Source organism: Danio rerio, chromosome 4 (assembly GCF_049306965.1).
Source record: "Danio rerio strain Tuebingen ecotype United States chromosome 4, GRCz12tu, whole genome shotgun sequence".
NCBI classification, from domain to species: Eukaryota; Metazoa; Chordata; class Actinopteri; order Cypriniformes; family Danionidae; genus Danio; species Danio rerio.
Window position 1 is genome coordinate 8,955,572 of NC_133179.1, and position 18,374 is coordinate 8,973,945.

The 18,374-nt window shown below is 38.4% G+C and overlaps 1 protein-coding gene across 13 annotated transcripts in view; it reads left to right on the forward strand.

Annotated features, from left to right (window-relative positions):
- The window catches only part of erc1b (ELKS/RAB6-interacting/CAST family member 1b), a 314,518-nt gene that overhangs the window by 254,321 nt on the left and 41,823 nt on the right, over window positions 1-18,374 (forward strand). The window lies entirely within an intron of this gene.

Genomic DNA, 18,374 nt, shown 5'->3' on the forward strand with positions numbered 1-18,374 from the left:
GCCCACCTGGTGGCCAACGGTTGCTGTTGCTTGGTTGACTGAGGTCTCCGGAAGTTGCTTAGGGGCCAATCACTCCGAATGTGCTTTTACGTTCCATAAACGCAAGGTGCACCTCACTGCCTTTTATGTTGACAAGAAAAAAAGAAGCGCGGTGCTCTTTTTATGTCACTAGGCAACGACTGAATCAGCTGCGTAATGTGGGCTAGTGTTGCTGTAGATATTAATATAATTTTAATATTTCATAATATTGAGATATTCAAGATTTGTGAGTCATACAGCTCCCACTACCTCAAACAGCAGCCACAAGTTTCTCCTCCATCTTCAAAAGTCTCTGTAGTCGTCTTGACAGCACAAACACTGCAGGCACCTCAACGGAAACCCCGCCTCTGCTCTCATTTGATTGGAGAATGAAACCGACGTGACTGACATAACACAATTTTTCCGCTCAGAGTTGATTTTTTTTCAACTGCGAGTGCATGACGCACAGGGCAAAAACGCAAGGCACAGAAGACAGTTAAAACGCGAGGCGCTTAGGGCACATAAACAGCTAACGCTCACAGCTGTAAGTCAATCATTCAAAAAAGGCACCTTGCAGTGTGAAAGACGCTTAACTTTTAAGGTGATTTTAGAAGCAGATCAGAAAATGTTTATGGAATAATACAAGAGTTATATAAGAGTTAGTAATATAAGAGTAATGATACCAAACCTTTCAAGTCATCTCAACATCAGTCAAACTGACCCAAAATACTACACGTACAACTTTGTAAATTAACTTAGCTCACTTGTTAAAATAAGTTAAAATAACATAAACATATTTGCTTGTGACTTTTTTATAAGCTATATAAACTTTGAAACCTGGTTAACCTAACAAGAGGCAATTCAGTCATAACTTAATGTTAAAGCAGCTGTCATAACATTATGTATGGCTCTTTTTGGTTTCTCGGAATCTATAGAAATGAAAAATGTAAAACAGGAAGTACGTTGGGACCATTGTTCTTGTTTACATCCCTTAAAATTGTCTATATTTTTAAATGTAGCAGTAGAGCTATTAATATTAAGTATTTTATTATTTTTTTTAATTATTATTATTCATTCATTTTCTTTTCGGCTTAGTAGTCTGGGGTCGCCACGAGCGGAGTGAGCTGCCAACCTATGTTATCAAACATATGTTTTACACAGTGGATGTCCTTCCAGCTACAATCCAACACTGGAAAGCACCTATACACTCTTACATTCAGATACACTACGGCCAACTTAGTTTATTCAATTCACTAGCGCGTGTGTTTGGACTGTGGGGGAAATTAGAGTGACCAGAGGAGACGCAAACACAGGGAGAACATGCAAACTCCACACAGAAATGCCAAGTGACCCAGCCGAGGCTGTCCATTATTATTATTATTATTATTATGTATTTTACATAACTATTATTAGTAACTATTATTATTCTTTTATTTCTAGTTTATTTTATTTATTTATTTCATTGTTAATGTTGTTGTTTTGTACAAATGTGTATTCTTAAATGCCTATCATCTTAAATTAAATTTAATTAGTACTTAAAAAGCCAAATGACAATATCCTAAATTTGATAAGGAAGAAAATCCCCCCAAATGCTTTCTTTTTCCTTGCTCTCACTATAAAAAAATACCCATTAATAATTAGCAGTCTCTGTATTTTATGATCCACATGTGTTTTCCATTCATTGACGGTTCCGAACTGAATTATTGGACCTTGATCTTTGCTCTGTCAACTTTTGATGTTGAAAATTCAACACTGCAGTTTAACGTTATTAAGTTATTTCTAAAATACTGCATGTTATTAACTCAAGAATAGCAGTCGGTGTAGGAGGGTGACCTTAAACCCCAATTGCATTCCCCCTCCCACCCCTCAAACCCTCTCTAAAAGCAGTCCTGGCTCAAGCAAACCTGCCGAAAACACTCCCACCTGCTTGAGGCGTCCAAAACCATATTTGATAAGTCGTAAAATTTATCATCCTTGCCCCTGCACGGTCTGAAGAGGCTGCATTAATCCACGCCATTATCGTGGAGCATGATTTCAGCACATTAATCATCCGGCCGCTCGTATGTGAAATCTTTACGATGCTGGAGAGACTCCGCTCATGCACACTGGGCTCTCTGTGTGTGCTGTGGAAAAGGTGTAGACTGGTTAGTGTGGTCACCGCCTCTAAACCAACCCCTCCTCCATCATAACTCTCAGCACAAACTTCCTGGCTTTTCCCATGTTAACTGTATGTCAGCCGACTTATGTGTGTGTGTTTGGGGTTTCTTATGTCAGCGCCGGTGTTACAGAGGGACTGGGATTTGTTTGGGTAAAGTCAGGAGAAGCAATAGTAGTGAAATTGCACTGATTTTGATGTTGAAGCAAAAAAGATTGTGCTTTAGGATGCATTTTTTGGGTTTTTTAAGCTATCTATGGTGAGGTGTAGCTATGTGGCAGCACAAATCTCTTCCTTTTCTTGCATTTTAGAATAAAACCACAATATAATGCAGTATTAGATATAGAAAATGTGTTTTTAGACTGATGACTTCAAGACTTTCTAGGGTCACACTTAAAAAAAACATTTGTGCATTAATTTAATTCATCTTTATCATTATTTCTGTAGCGCTTTTACAATGTAGATTCTGTCAAAGCAGCTGAACATAGATGTTCTAGCAAATTGAAACTCTCAGTCTAGTTTCAGACTCAGTCTAGTTTCAGAGTTGAAATTCAGTTTAGTTCAGTTCAGTCTGGTTTAATTTTCAATGCTGAAAGTCCAAACACAGAAAAGCAGATCAATTGATGCACTGCCCCACAAGTCCCGAACCAAGCAACCAAGCCGGTGGCGAAGAACAAAAATTCACATTCAGTTTTCTATATCTAATACTGCATTATATTGTGGTTTTATTCTAAAATGCGAGAAAAGGAAGAGAATTGTACTGCCACATAGCTACACCTCACCATAGATAGCTTAAAAAACCCAAAAATGCATCCAAAAGCACAATCTTTTTTGCTTCATCATCAAAATCGGTGCAATTTCACTACTGAAAGTGAAGGAGAAAAAAACTTGAGAGAAATCAGGTTCAGTTGGGCACGACCTTATCGTCTCTGGCCAAACTTCTTGTGGAGATCCACAGTCTAGGCACCAGAGGCTGAAGAACGCAGGACGTCCATCGTGGAGAAGTGTGAGTAGGTCACCAGCGGGATTAATTTGGACACTCGTCTGTCACTGGGGTCTTTCAGGCATTCTCATGCTCTCTACTCCTCCATGCACCTCCACAGTATCTGCTCAGGATACGGCCTGGTCCAAGATTATGGATTCGTCCGGATAAGGAAAAATACTAATATGGGCGTAGATGCCATTCCAATTATAATGTCTTTTGAAAGTGTTACTAGCTCCAGTTGGTCTAATTCATGCAGCCTTACAATCTTTTAGAGGGTTTGGATTTCAAAAGCGTTTGTGTTAGATCCCACTTTATTTTGATGGTCCATTTGTTGAATTTAAGTTACACTGCATCTAAATGCCAACTAATTCTCATTAGATTTTAAGTAGACTGTTAGGTTAGGGTTAGGATTAGTGTAAGTTGATGTACTTGCAAAGTTTCTTTTATTCAGTTAAATATCTGTTTAGCAGCAGTATCAACAGTTATTCAGCAGACTGTCTACTAATACTCAAATGGACCATTAAAATAAAGTGTTACCATGTTTAATGTCTATGCTAATGCAAAGATTTATGTGTAGTAATTTATTGTTTTCTTTTGTACATTTAATTCACCTTATTTTTCACATATATGCGGGCGCAGCTATTTGAATCTTTTTGGCTCGAGACTTCCAGTCTCATTCACTTCCTTTTTTTTTTAGATGTTAAAAACAGCTCGGTCTGCTGCTCGATGCCGCAAACTGATATTTTATTATTACATTATTCTACTAGGTCTGTATACTCATGTAAACATTTGTTTGTAAAGCAAGTAGTTTGAGCATTTTCTGACGTTAATTGAATCGGACGTTCTAAAACAGTCGCAAAAACGAGCGCACTTCTACATTGAAGAATAAGGTCAATAGGGGCAGGTCAGAACAAATGCTTTTTTTTTTTTACACAATTTTTTTAGTTTTTTATTTATATATTTTTTATTTTTCTATTTTATTTATTTTTGTTTATTTATTTATTTATTATATTTTTTTATTATTTTATATAATGTAAAATAAAATGCTGTACAGGTTTTTTATTATTTAAAATTTAACAAAATGTAATGTTCTCTTTTGTACATATATATATATATATATATATATATATATATATATATATATATATACAGTAGCATTGAAAAATATATTCGAACATATCTATATTTGCATTAAAACATCTAATACTTTTGACATCTCTTATAGTAGTGATAGTAATGGGTTAAGGTTTGAGTCATCAATATATATTCTATTGTAAGTCATCCATTTTTGTGTTTGCGTGTGTGTGTGTGTTTGCACCGACCCCTTTCTCCTCCCCTTTGTAGATCAGGATATCGAGTGTGAGTGTGTGTGTGTGTGTGTGTGTAATGGAGTATGGCTGAACTGACATGGTTCCTCTTTCAGCGAGAGAGACAGAGATGACATTGATCAAGTGAATGTGTATTTTAGTCCCTATTCCGAGATGTAAGACTTGCCAAAGTGTGACCTCCAGAGTCCAATCTGTCCTGGCGTCTGAGCGTGTCCATGTTCGAAAATCAAGACGTACACACAGGCAAACGATATTTATCCTGACAATTTTGGTAAGCTTCATTTGCTCTTTTGTTGCTTTCCAAAGACTAGAGTTGCAGTTTTGGTCTCTCATCCATTTGTAAGCCATGTATCTCATGACTAACCCCATCCGCTTCTTATAGAGATGACCCGGAGTGATTCAGACCAATTACAGTTTGCTGGTCCTCTGGGACGGTGTTAAAAAGTCTGCTTGCAGTTCTGTAACCGCAGATTGAGTGTTAGTGTTAGTTCCCACAAGTGCTGGAATGGCGTTGGTAATTCCATCCCCTCGCAAACTGCAGATTTGGGTCGCTACGTCTTGCTCTCATTACCTGCTGCAAGGCCCCGCTGTCCTCGCATGGCTTCGGGCGACGGCGGGCATCAGGATGGGCAGAGATGCCAACTGAGTAAAAGCCTCTAGGCCTGCTGTTCTCAGCAGAGCCGTGGTTTTGGGCACCACTCAGAGGAATAAAAACGTTTTGTCTCACAGCTACCCACGAATAAACTTCAAATGTGAAAGCAGCAAATCAATGCCAAGGCCACTGTGTGCACCTTTATAGGATTCAAAATGCTCTTGTTTTCTGAGCTGTTGGCGCCTCACATCCCACGCTGTGGCCTAAAGTGATCACAGAGCCTAAATTAGAGCACCCAGTGACAGTCTAGAAAGAAAAAAACATGCAAACAACAACATCAACAAGCATTCGATTCATTGCAGGATCTTGTTTGGCTGAAGGTCTTGCAGAGCCGAAGTCGAGGGGGCCTTGCGAATGGAGGTCGTGGCTCATCCGTGCTGGATTTGTCTTGGATCTGATGCAACTCTCGCTGCTCGTTTAGGAGAAAAAAGTCGCTGTGTTTTCGGAACACGAGACCTCAAAACACAAGCCGCTAAATGGCTGTTTGAATAAGGCCTGTGGGTGTCCAGCTCGTCCAATGTGTGACGTTGTGGAGGAGAGGAAATGGAGATTTTCCACTGCATCTCCGATTGTGGAGAACGCTTAACGATGTTGTTATTATTCGGTCAGACAAATGAATTTTTTTAGAACACTCTGCGCCCCTTTTGGCAGGTCGTGAAGACTTTTGGCTGCTTTATTATTACAGGGTTTTGCCTTAGCGTCGTTAATGATAGTTGGTGATGCTTTGCTATACTACAGCACTGAAAGTACTGTTTTAATAGTGATTCCTGTTCCGATACTCTAATGAGGGTGGGGCAACATCCTTTTTTCTCCATTTTCTGGCCCTTCTGTCATTTCTAAATTACAACCTGTGGTCGTTCTCCTCTTACAGTACCTAACTGATACTCAATTCTTACCCTATTTACTACTCCTCTAGAGCATAGGTCTCAAATTCAGTTTCTGCAGGGCCGCAGCTCTGCACAGTTTTGCCAGGGATTGAGTTTGAGACCTATGCTCTAGAGCAGGGGTGTCCAAAGTTGGTCCAGAAGGTCCGGTGTCCTGCTGACTTTAGCTCCAACTTCCACACACCTGCCTGGAAGTTTCTAGGATACCTAGTAAGAGTTTGATTAGCTGGTTTAGGTGTGTTTGATTAGGGTTGGAGCTAAATTCTCCAGGACTGAGTTTGGACACCCCTGCTCTAGAATATTTAACCAATATCTGGGTCTGGCGGGAGCACTTTTACACTTTTAGGTTAACTTAGCATAGATCAGTGGTGTCCAAGCTGCAAAGTTTAGTTCCAACCTCAATCAGACACACCTAGGCTAGCTAAACAAGATCTTACTAGGCTTTCTAGAAATGTATTTGCAAGTGTGTTGAGGCAAGTTAAAGTTAAAGTCTGCAGGACACCAGCCCTCATGAACAGAGTTTAGACACCCCTGGCAAAGATTATTACTAATTTAGCATAGATAATTGAATCGGACTAAAACATAAGCATCTCGCTGAAAAATTACTAGAGTTTCGATAATTTTCCTATTTACTGTAAAGCTTAACTTTTTCTGTAGTTACATCATGTTGACTAGAAATGCCCAAACCCGCAGGCCAAAGTTACTGTAGCCCATGGTAACCTTTAATTTGGCCCACCATCCCATCTGAAAAGAGAAGAAAAATGATGGGGATGGTTTAGAGCTGGGATGGTCAACCTGGTTTCTGGTGAAATCTATCTTCCTGCAGATTACAGCTCCAACCTTGACAAACACACCTGAGCCAATTAATCTGGACCTGAACAGCACTTGACAATTACTGGCAGGTGTGTTTGATATGGGTTGCAACTGAAGTGTGCAGGAAGGTAGATCTCCAGGAACAGGTTGGTCACCCCTGGTTTAAAGATTGTCATTTCATACTTAATATAACTTTTATTTGTTTGTTTTATTGTGAAGCTTTTAAGAAAACTAACAATAATTAAATGTTTCAGTTTAAATACTGTAATTTAGTTTAAAATGCACTGTACATACTGTCATTGGATGGATAGAGGACAATGCAGAGACTGATAAATAAATCAAGCCAAAGGCACAATCTGTCTGGCTAGCGTATTCAGCAATGAACTTAAGTTATAACTAACTATAGTTATAATTTAAAAAGTCACACTGCATTAGTTAATACGATTCAAGCTGATGTTTTATATTTATCTTGAAATATTAAGAAAAGCATTGGAATATTACCCATGGCAACTATAATGTAAAAAAATTTTTACCTTCAGTGATATTTGTTTTTTGGCCCTTCATACAAAAAAGTTTGGGCACCCCTGATATAGATCAAAAGCTAGTAATTGTATGGATTTTGCTAGTGTACCATGGCTGCAGGGAGGTCCCTTCAAATAAGCGTTTCTTCAAATAAGTCAAATGTCACAATTACTGTTACTTGCATTTATTCGGTAATCAGTCTATACTATCCGCTGTCATGCTTTTCTACAGGATTGTTTGCTGAGGGTCAAATAAATGTTATTATATTGTATATAATGTTCTGTTTCTTGCACAGACTTATCAGTCATAGTGAACTAAAATTATATTTAATAACGTAATTAAAGATGAAACATCATTTCATATACAACAATCGTAAAATTAGCCTCTTATACAAGATTTCATGCAGGCCCAATTTGCTTCACAATGCTGTTTTGCAGTAAAGAATGTCAACAAAGTAATTGGCATTTGAATTGCCACCATATTTAGCTTCATATTTTTGCTATTGATATTTTTACAAGTGGTTTGTGTCATCCGCAACCACTCATATTTTATTCAAATGCATGCACCAAAGAAAAAAAACTCGTTTATTTATACATTTTCCATACCACCACTTTTCTGACTTGGTACTGTATACAGTATATGGCACGAGAAAGAAAAAGTGCTGATCCTGCCGTGGCAAAGACCAGCCAGTCTAATTCTAACCGAGTCTGTTTGCTTCCCTCTGGGCACTCAGAACAGAGAGACCATTCTATTTCCACCCATTTCCCAGTTATCTGCCCTGTTCGATTTTAATCCCAGGCCTCTAAAACTGGAAGCACTACAGCTCACAATCATGGGAGCCCTGTAGAATCCTTTCTGTCATGCTTGTCCAAGGAGCTTATCTCCGCGACTGTTATTCATGCAGGGATCTGGGACTGTATTTTTTGCGTTATCTTTGCTTTTGATGTCTTGGCCTCTTTAGTGACTTCTGAGACTTAGTAATTACTTTTAATGGGCTGAAAAAAGAGCATGACAGAGCACCAAACTCTTTCTTCTCCACTGTTTGTGACTTTCTTTTGGTCCTCAAACACATTACTCTCTTGCTTATTGTTCAGAGCTCTAAAGGCCCACTACATCAAACATCAAAGCTCACAAAACTATAGTCAGGTTCAGTTGATGACGGTGGAAACCTTTTATATTAGTGCATTATCTTGAATAACATCCGACTTTTTATTGGAATTTTCTTGTGTTTATAGTTGAAGATGCTTGTTTGGGCTCCATTAGCCAGTTGTAGTAAAACTGTGATGTTTTAACAGAACTTAAAAGGCCCTGATATGCTTCAAGTATAACGCAAGAGTTGTAACTGAGTTGTATACTTACCATACATACCCACACTCCCATTTTTCTCAGTAGTCTCCCGTATTTTAGACCGATCACCCATCACTCCAGTTTTGTTATTTCTCCCAAAAAAACTCCCATAATCTCGTCTGCACCCCCAGGACCTCATCTTATAGGTACAGTATGTGACATTCCCTGTTTGCCACAACCACCCGAAACCTGGTCCACAGTATAGTTACTAACACCACACATATCACCGCACTGAGATAACAGTAAAATTACATTAACTAAATATTTTGTGGGCAAAAAAAATGCATGAACATAAAATAGACTTACTTTTTTTCTAGGGATGAACTGATACCACTTTTTTTACAAACCCATACGAGTGTGTACTTGCCGGTACCGATTCCGATACTTCTTGGATGTGGTTTGAATGAAAATGAAATTATTTTTAAAGGAGGTTAATTTTTTGCCTGTAGCAAGGATCAACATGAAAATCATTAACAGAAGGCTATTCCAAGCCGAAAATGTGCACACATTGTTGATAACTCTGTAGATAGATAGATGATATCAATTACTGATTAAGCATGGACATTTAAAGGATAACTTATCCTTGCACTGACACGCGTGCACGATTTCACACATTATATAATCAAGTGTGTGCAGTTCACATTGCCTTCTCTCTTTTGACATAGCATTGTTATCATATTTAGGTTAAATTACATTAAAATTAGCAATATTTCCTTTGGAATTAGGTGAAATAACGAAAATAAAACTTTTAACTCACTATATAACTATATATAACGCTAAGAAAGTCTGGAAGAAAGGACATCCGTCACATTTTACTTAATATTAACTAAATGTTCTGTGGGCAAAAAATGCATGAACATAAAATATACTTATATTTTTCTAGGGAGGAACTGATATCACTTTTTTACAAACTGATACGAGTGTGTACTTGCTGTTACCGAGTACTGATTCCGATACTTCTTAGATTGGTTTCAAAGAAAGTGCAGTTAATTTGAAAGGAAGTTTTATTTTTGCCTGTAGCAAGGATAAACCCAAAACTAATTAACAGAAAGCAATTTCAAGCCAAAAATACACACACATTGTTGATGCAAATTGATAGACCTTATCAATTACCGATTAAGCATGGACATTTAAAGGATAAGTTATCCTTGCGCTGACACACATCCACGATTTCACACATTACATATCAAGTGTTAGCAGTTTACATTGCCTTCACTCAATTGACATTGCATCACTATGCAAATATCATAATGCATGATCTGTTTATTCTTCTGTAGCCTGGATTCGGTATTAATGTATTTTATGAATTGATTGTTTATAAGGACTAAGCTATTCATATATAATACATTAATTAATACATTAAGACAGTCAGGTAGGACAACAAATCACATCCATGTTTTGAAATACTGTTAAGTGGTATCGGTGCATGATATCGGCATTTCATGTACAATACGAGTACAAGTATTTTAATCAAACATTGACCTGATACCGGTTTCTGGTATTAGTGTATGCCTACTTATTTACAACTGATACATGTACTAAATTAATAATGTTTTCCTTTCTAGAAGGCTGGGTTCATAATATTCACTTGATCCTATTGCTGGTGCTGGCAGACTTGCTCAGTCTTCTTTTTTTTATGTTTTTTTTTGTTTTGTTTTTTTACTAATGGTTTTTAGAAGAGCATTAAAGCTAAGTCTTTAATAATCTTTTTCAGTGCAGTCATACTCAGTGTCATTCAAAGTTTTGAAATCATGCCTGTTCCAAAGACTAAACATGGTTTGAAATGCTAAACGCCTCCTCAATTATTATGCAACTTTTAAATATAGTAATTATGGTGATTACATCATTCAATACACAATAAATAGCTACTGCATGTGCATTTGAAAGCTTTAACTGTGCCACAACCAGGCTGACATGTCTGTTCATTTTCAAGGAAACAATGTGTATGTTAATTCAGAAGAACTTTAAGATGGAGATGTCATATGTCTGGCAGTGTTTCCATGTTTTTGGCCATTAGCCTTGCTCTTATAATTGGGAAAGCAGTTTTGTTCAGCAGTTTGTGCACTGCTACACACGGCATCATGTCATTTTAATGTCTTATACTAAAGCTAAATGAGGCAAGGCATGAAAAGGTGGGATGGAGAGGAAGTAGATTGAGGTGGTGAACTCCAGAGGTCACGCAGGGCTATAAAGAGGTCACTTTACTCTAGAGGTAGGAAGGGCTCTCGTTATGTCGTTTCACTTCCGTGACCCCAATTATGAGCCTGACAAAAAGCTCTTTGATATCGCAGTGAATTTAGAGAAATGTGAGTCAGCGCTTTTGAGTTGTTTTTTTTTTTTTTTTTCAATTTTTCATCCATCTTTTGGCAACGCGTCAGCATTTCTGTGTCGCAGTAGACTGGGGGAAAGGGTGGAAGGGGGCGAGAGAAATGATAATGGTGGAGAAGTAGAATAATTGTGAAAATGATTAGATTAAGTGAGCAAATGAGCTCTCCAGTTGGGAAGGAAACCAAAGAATTGAGGTCAGCATTCCTGACAATTATCATAAGAGCCGAGAGAGAGAAAGTGAATGCGAGAGAGAGCAGGAGAGGAAAAATCCAAACAAGCAATCAAGGTATGCAGGGTAAAAAAAAAAGAGATGAAAATGCTAAGACGGATAAGGGAAGTAGAAAGAACAGGAAAGTGTGGCACTTAGAAGCATTCCAGCATCATGCTTTTAGATGTTTTGTGCTGGTGGCAGTAACTTGAGCAGTTGTATTATGTTTTTTGCACGCTCAAGCAACTGGGCTCAGTGTGTGTCCCTCATCCGCTCAGCTTTATCAAGTCCATATCACTGCCTGTAGCCGAAGGAATTTTGAGGAAAGTGAGGTCCTGGAACAAGGGGGGGGGAAGCAGAGAAGCAGAGCCCCATGTGCTGGATTCCTGAACCCCCGACACACATGTACACACACACATAGAGGGAGAACCATTCCCTTGCCATGAGCCACTCAGACGGGGATCTGGTTTCATGGTAAATTTTATTACACATGGATGTAAGGGGCTCCTACAATTAGGGAGGGCTTCTTAACGCAAGTCTCGCTTATCCGTCTGCTTGTTAGCCTGCTAGCTGAAACATCTCGTTCTGCGTTGGGTACATTATTTCCCAACCTCCTCTTTCTCTCCAAGTCCATCTCTAATGCTGATGATACAATGGACAACTTTTAGAGCAATGTTGGGAAATGTTTCCATCAATGGCCGACCAAATGAGAGCAACTAAATAGTGCAACCGGATCCTGATGCAACTTTGGTGCCCATTCTCAAAAGTAAATAACCTATGTAACATCGTTTGCTCAAAAAGTTGCCTCTAGCATGTGTTCTCCACCAACTGTTCTCTCCTCTTCCAGCACAGGCCACCTTTCCTTTCTTCTTTGCTTTATGGCTCACATATGAGCTGTTAAGTTCGGAGTGTGCCTCCTTGTTCCGTAGCCATCTGGGATCGGCTCTTCAGAACCCCTCCAGCCCTTTGAGGAGATCCGGTTTCTCTAAAGCGCTCTCCCCCGCACCTCTCTCTTTCCTCGTATACATACACAAACACCTCCCCATGGACCCGCTCGACATCTTCCGAGAGTCCTCCCCGCTTGTCTTCCATTGTCCGTGTTTTCGAAGGCACGTCTGCAGATTGCGCGAAGGTCGGATGTTCTGCCAAAGTAAATCCAGGAGGTTTTAGTGGCTCCTACTAACGCTGGGTACATGATGTCATTGTCTAGATCATGGACAAGGGTCGAAGGGCACACATGGACATTTGTAGCAATTTGTCTCCTCTCCCTCGTTCTCCCCTCCGGAGCGAGTTTATCTCCTGGCAGAGGGCCTCTTCCGCTTGGAGAGTGGCAACTGTATAACACCCCTCACCTGTTTTCAAAACAACGGCGTGAGCTTGAACGGTTTTGAAAATCATCTCGGTGTTTGCATTCTCAGTAAGTTAGAGCAGGTCAGCCCGTGGGGGAGGTAAAGGGAACTCTGTTAGTGATGTTTAAGTAACTCTGGCATGTTTTAGGAAAATTATGGCAGATTTGCAGTATTGCCTCATAAATCATTTTATTAACCCTGAGAAGGTTCCTCGGTTTGACTGAATGAAAAATGATACACTTTCTTTCTTACCGTGGAACCCAAAAGATGATGTGTAGAAAAATATTCACACCAGTTTTTCTGTCACATTTTCAAAAGCTCGACTTTTATAATACAAATCCACTCAGATGATGAACTAAGGTTAAAGACTGACATTTAAAGGCAAAATGAACAAGCAAACTGCAGAAGTAGGTGCAATTACTCTGTTTTTGTTCAGTTGATTTGAATAAATGTGCACATTGCCTTCCAAACCTTGATGCATACCCAACAAGCAGACCAGGACCACTGCAAATATGGGTCTTGGTTCACTTTCAATCCCATTTTAGAGCGGTTAAGATGAAATATGAATGCAACATGCATGGCAAAGGCATCTAAACGAACCTAAACAGGACTTGATGTCCCAAAATGCAACTATAAAAAAAGACAATGCACAAACATGCCTCATTTTTGTCATCACAGTGTTGCACAATACAAATGAACTGAGGAATTCCTGAGACTGTATTATACTCTAAAAAATGTTGTTTTATGTATTTAACCCAATGGTTGAGTTAAACTTATTTGATGCTTTGTTGGGTTATTTTTTTAACCTTTATTAGAGTTTTTATTAATAACTTGACTAGTTGAGTTAAATATTTGGTGCTTTGTTGGGTTATAATTAACCTTTAGTTTGTTATTTGTTTAATAAATCAACCAGTTGGCTTAAAAATGTTAATTTCAACAGTCCACTGATTTAATTGACACAGAACAGCTGTATTAATATGCATGCGTAATGTTGTTTTCCGTTAAAGTTTATTTAAGCTGTAGCGCAATAATGTTATTGTTTTTTTTTTTTATCAAATTAGCTCTCCATGTCGTGTTTATATATTTATTTCACTATCCAAGATAATCTTTTAGAAGCGTTTGAATGTGGTTAAAATGTATTGTACATTGTATTGTACATTCTGCTCAATCAACACATGATTTTCTGCTTGCACGGTTTATAACTGTCTGTACTTCGTTCTGTTTCTTCATCGTTTGTGATTCCTGATTTATTTTAACAAGTGCTGGAATTAAAATGTTATGGGAAATGGCATTTTAAATTTTTTTATTACTGTATGTTATTTATTTACACAGTCATAATTATAAAATTAATAGTAATACTAGTAATAGAAGCAATACTAATACCAGAATGGAAAAAATATCATTTAATCAAAATAACCCAATGCATTGGGTTAAAATAACCCATAGTCGGGAAGGTGTTATAATAATCTATAGTTGGGTTATATGTTGGGGTATTTTAGACTGTTAAGGTTGGGGTTAAGGTTGGGGTTAGTGTAAATTGACATGTGCAGTACTTGCAAAGTTTCTTCTAGTCAGTTAAATGTGTGTTTAGCAGCAGCATCAACAGATATTATGCAGACAGTCTATTAATACTCAAATGGACCATCAAACTAAAGTGTTACCCAATTTATAAGGACAATACAGCCCAGCATGCAGCATATTTTGAATATTCTAAAGACTCCATCACAAAATGTATGATAAAAGTGTTTGTTTTTGTGTTTTTAAGTTAGTCTTGAAAATAACAATGTGAATGCTGAGCAAACCAGCACTAAATGTAGAATTCTGTTGATGCAGACCAAAAGAACAGAATGAACTAAATTAAAAGTAACCTATAATCTCTCTTGTGTCTTTTTAAATACACATATACATGTATATTTACAAAAAAAGCTTGTGTTTCATAGGCTAAATGTTGCCTTTTGCTGAAGAAAAAGTCTAGAATGCCGTGAGAGTGAGTAAATGTTTTAGGTGAACTGCTTCTTGAGTGAGTCACAATGTCAGAAACAAGATTGCGCCCCAGTGCATGTATACACACACTTGTTTGATTGTACAGACCTATGAGCAAAGATTTCCCCAGTGCAGTTCAATAAACATTTTATGAGTCCCTGCGCCCCACTAAACTCGGTCGGTATCGAAAACCACTTCACTCGTGAGCCGGCAAATAAGCAAATACCACCTCCCCCTTTCTCTCGTTCTCTCTTTTGCTTTGCAAATGAGTTTCTCTTTCTCCAGTGGCCTCTCCAGAGTCATCTGTAGGTGCTCTATGCCCTCCAAACCCTGAAATCTTACAGCTTCGAGCCAAACAGTTTGTTTTTACTGTTTATTATTTTTTTGCATACGTTTCTTTTTTTCTAATTTTTCAGGATAGGAAATGAATAATGCATGTTCACGCTGGGAAAGGCATGTAGAGTCTGTCTAATAGTAGTAGAGTTGCCAAAAAAAGTTTTTCCCTCTTCCTTCATCTTGATAACTTTTATGCTTGTATGTAAGACTGTACCAGGATTTACATGCTACAAGCTGGAGAGCTTTAGCCTGACTTTCCGAACTCTCGCCCCGAATCCTTCGCACTAACCCACTGAGCATGTGGAACAAATTGTCTCGAATGGGGTATTTTCTTCCTCGTGAGGTAGTGACAGTTGATCTAAAATGTTGCAGTTTTTTTTCCAGAGGCTATTATGGCTTCCCCTTGCCGCTTCTAGGCCTCCATGTTTACTGCTGCCTTCTGGGGCAGAGTGAAAAACTGAGAGGTTGTTGAGTGCAGGGTGTCTAAGAGCTGCTCAGAGGTTGTTTGTTCAATATTTTTATTTAACCTCTGACTAAGTGGCTTGTTAACAGGTAGAGATCGAGTCGTGTCTACACAAGAAATTGAGGCATCCAGAGGCACCTTGTCGGTGTACTGTTGATGTCTGTTTTCTAAACTTGTTCCAAATCTTTGACTTTTTGAGCATATATAAATATTATTATATTTAAGATCATGTTGATTATCAATCTTAAACTCGTGGGAAGGAAAGCAATATTTCTAGAGAAGCAATATATTCACACTTTCAGAAATATCCCACTTTCTTAAATAATCTACAAGTTTTATAGATGTCGCCACAAGTTTCTTTAATTTTGTGTGTGATTTTCTCTAGTTTAAGAAAACAAAAAACATCTTTAATCCACAGTGAATTGGATAGGACTGGGTGTTGGTGATTACATTTATTAATAATAATAAATGTCTCACCAGGAATGTTATAAAAGCTACAACACAAGTGTCATTTTTGGGAATGAGAGGGACAGAGAAAAGTAACAAACAGTACTAAATAGAGGGCCGTCTTATGGTTAAACCAAGGTCCTGACTCTCTGTGGTTGTTAAAAAATCCCTGGATGTCCTTCGAAAAAGAGTAGAGATTTAACCCCGGCATCCTGACCGAAATTTGCCCACTGTCCATCATGGCCTCCTAACCATCCCTATATCATAATTGGCTTCAGCACGCCTCCTTTCCACCAATTAGCTGGTGTGTGGTGTGCTGTCTGGCACAATATGGCTATCCATCCAGGTGGATGCTGCACACTGGTGGTGGATGAAGGGATTCCCACAAATATGTTAGGCGCTTTGAGTGTCCAGAATAGCGATATATAATTGTAAGGAATTAATTATTATTATTATTGGGTGTTACGGTGGCACAGTAGGTAGCACAATCACCTCACAGCAGGAAAATCCCGGGTCGAGCCTTGGCTGGGTCAACATTTTTGTATGGAGTTTGCATGTTCTTCTCGTGTTGAAGTGGGTTTCCTCTGGATGCTGCGGTTTCCCCCACAAATTTAAGGACGTGCGCTAAATGGAAAAAAGCTAAATTAGCTTTAGTGTATGTGTCAATGAGAGTGTATGGGTGTTTCCCAGTGATGGGTTTCAGCTGGAAAGGCAACCGCTGCGTAAAACATATGCTGGATAAGTTGGCGGTTCATTCCGCTGTGGCGACCCCAGATTAATAAAGGGACTAAGCCGAAAAAGAAAATGAATGAATGAGGTTTTACAGTATTTTTAAAAACCTTTTCGTTCCATATACTGTAAGAAAGAAACAATACAGGCTTGCAACAATTTGCAAAGCTTAGTAAATGATGACACAGTTTTAATTTCTTTGGGTGTACTATATATTTATAATGTTAACTCAGGCCACTTGTACTGGTTTAATTCTCACCTAAAAATGCAGAACTGTTGGTCATGTGGCCTATTAAACTCCTGGCGGTCAGTTAACGTTATGTTTATTACTGTAACAGAGGGAGAGGATAAGAGAAGAAAACTGGGGAGTGCAGGAGGTGGAGGGAAGAGGGTGAGAAAACTAAACAGAGAGAGCCCAACCATCACATTCTGGTCAGGGAGCAGCCGGGAAACAAGCCGAAGAATCCGGAAGGGCAGGGTGTGGGTCCGCTCTCATTCGAAAGTCATGTCTTATTTATTCATTTCATCGAATATTCTCATTGCCGTGTGTTTGTAGAGTCAGATGTTATGGTTGACTTGCCAAAAGTAATTGTGCATTATTTCTTATTCGTGCCTTAGATGTCATTTCCAATGGTTTTATTTATTAAAAACTGGGGATGACGAATGATCGGACTGGAAAGATCCGACCAATAAAACTTTCATCCCAACTTGTTTACATTAATAGCGCACCCAAAAATGATAGTTCTGCCATCATTTATTAACCCTCATGCCATTTCAAGTGTTAACTCGTTATATAGGGGTGGCACGGTGGCTCAGTGGTTAGCACTGTCACCTCACAACAAGAAGGTTGCTGGTTTGAGTCCCAGCTGGGCCAGTTGGCATCTCTATGTGGAGTTTGCATGTTCTTCACGTGTTGGTTTTGGGTTTCCTCCGGGTGCTCTGGTTTCATCAACAGTCCAAAAACAATGCACTATAGGTTAATTGAATAAACTAAATTGTCCATAGCGTATGAGTGTGTGTATGAAAGAAAGTGTATATGGGTGTTTCCCAATACTGGGTTGCGGCTGGAAGAGCATCTCCTTCATAAAAACGTACTGGAATAGTTGGCAGTCCATTCTGCTGTGGTGACCTCTGAAATAGAGAGTAAGCTGAAGGAAAATGAATCAATTTGTGATGTATACTATAAAATGAGAAGCTTTAAAGAATGATTGTGCTGCACTTTTGGACATAATATAAAAATAAATTGTATGTCAAAGACTAAAAAACAAAAAAGCTGCACTTTTAATATTATTCCGGCACCGGTTAAGCAGACGAAAATGAATGAATGGATGAATGAATGGAGGGTATAAAACGGGTGTTGAACGCACAGTTTAGTTTAATTAACTCTGCTCCAACACACTTACCTGTAGGTTTCAAACAAGCCTAAAAGACCTATTTAGTTTGATCAGGTATGTGTAATTAGGGTTGGAACTAAACTGTTCAGAGTTTTAAGCCTCCAGGAACTGATTGGACACCTGTGGTATAAAAAGTGTTGGAATGGACAATATATTTTCTTTCATAACAGTATCAGCTTAATATTTTTAATGTTATCCCAATATGATAATGAGATCATTCTGACTGATCAAAGGTGATCAATTTGGATATCTTAGAAGTTTGATCTATATTTGAAAATTTCATATCAATAATTATATTAGTTGGACTCTATATCGGTTATGGGCTTTAAAATATAGAGTTATCGGTATCTGTGAAAATGTCCATATCAGTGCATCTCTAATAAACTTTATATAGAAAATAAATGTTATTTTGTGTCTTTAAGGGTGTTTTATT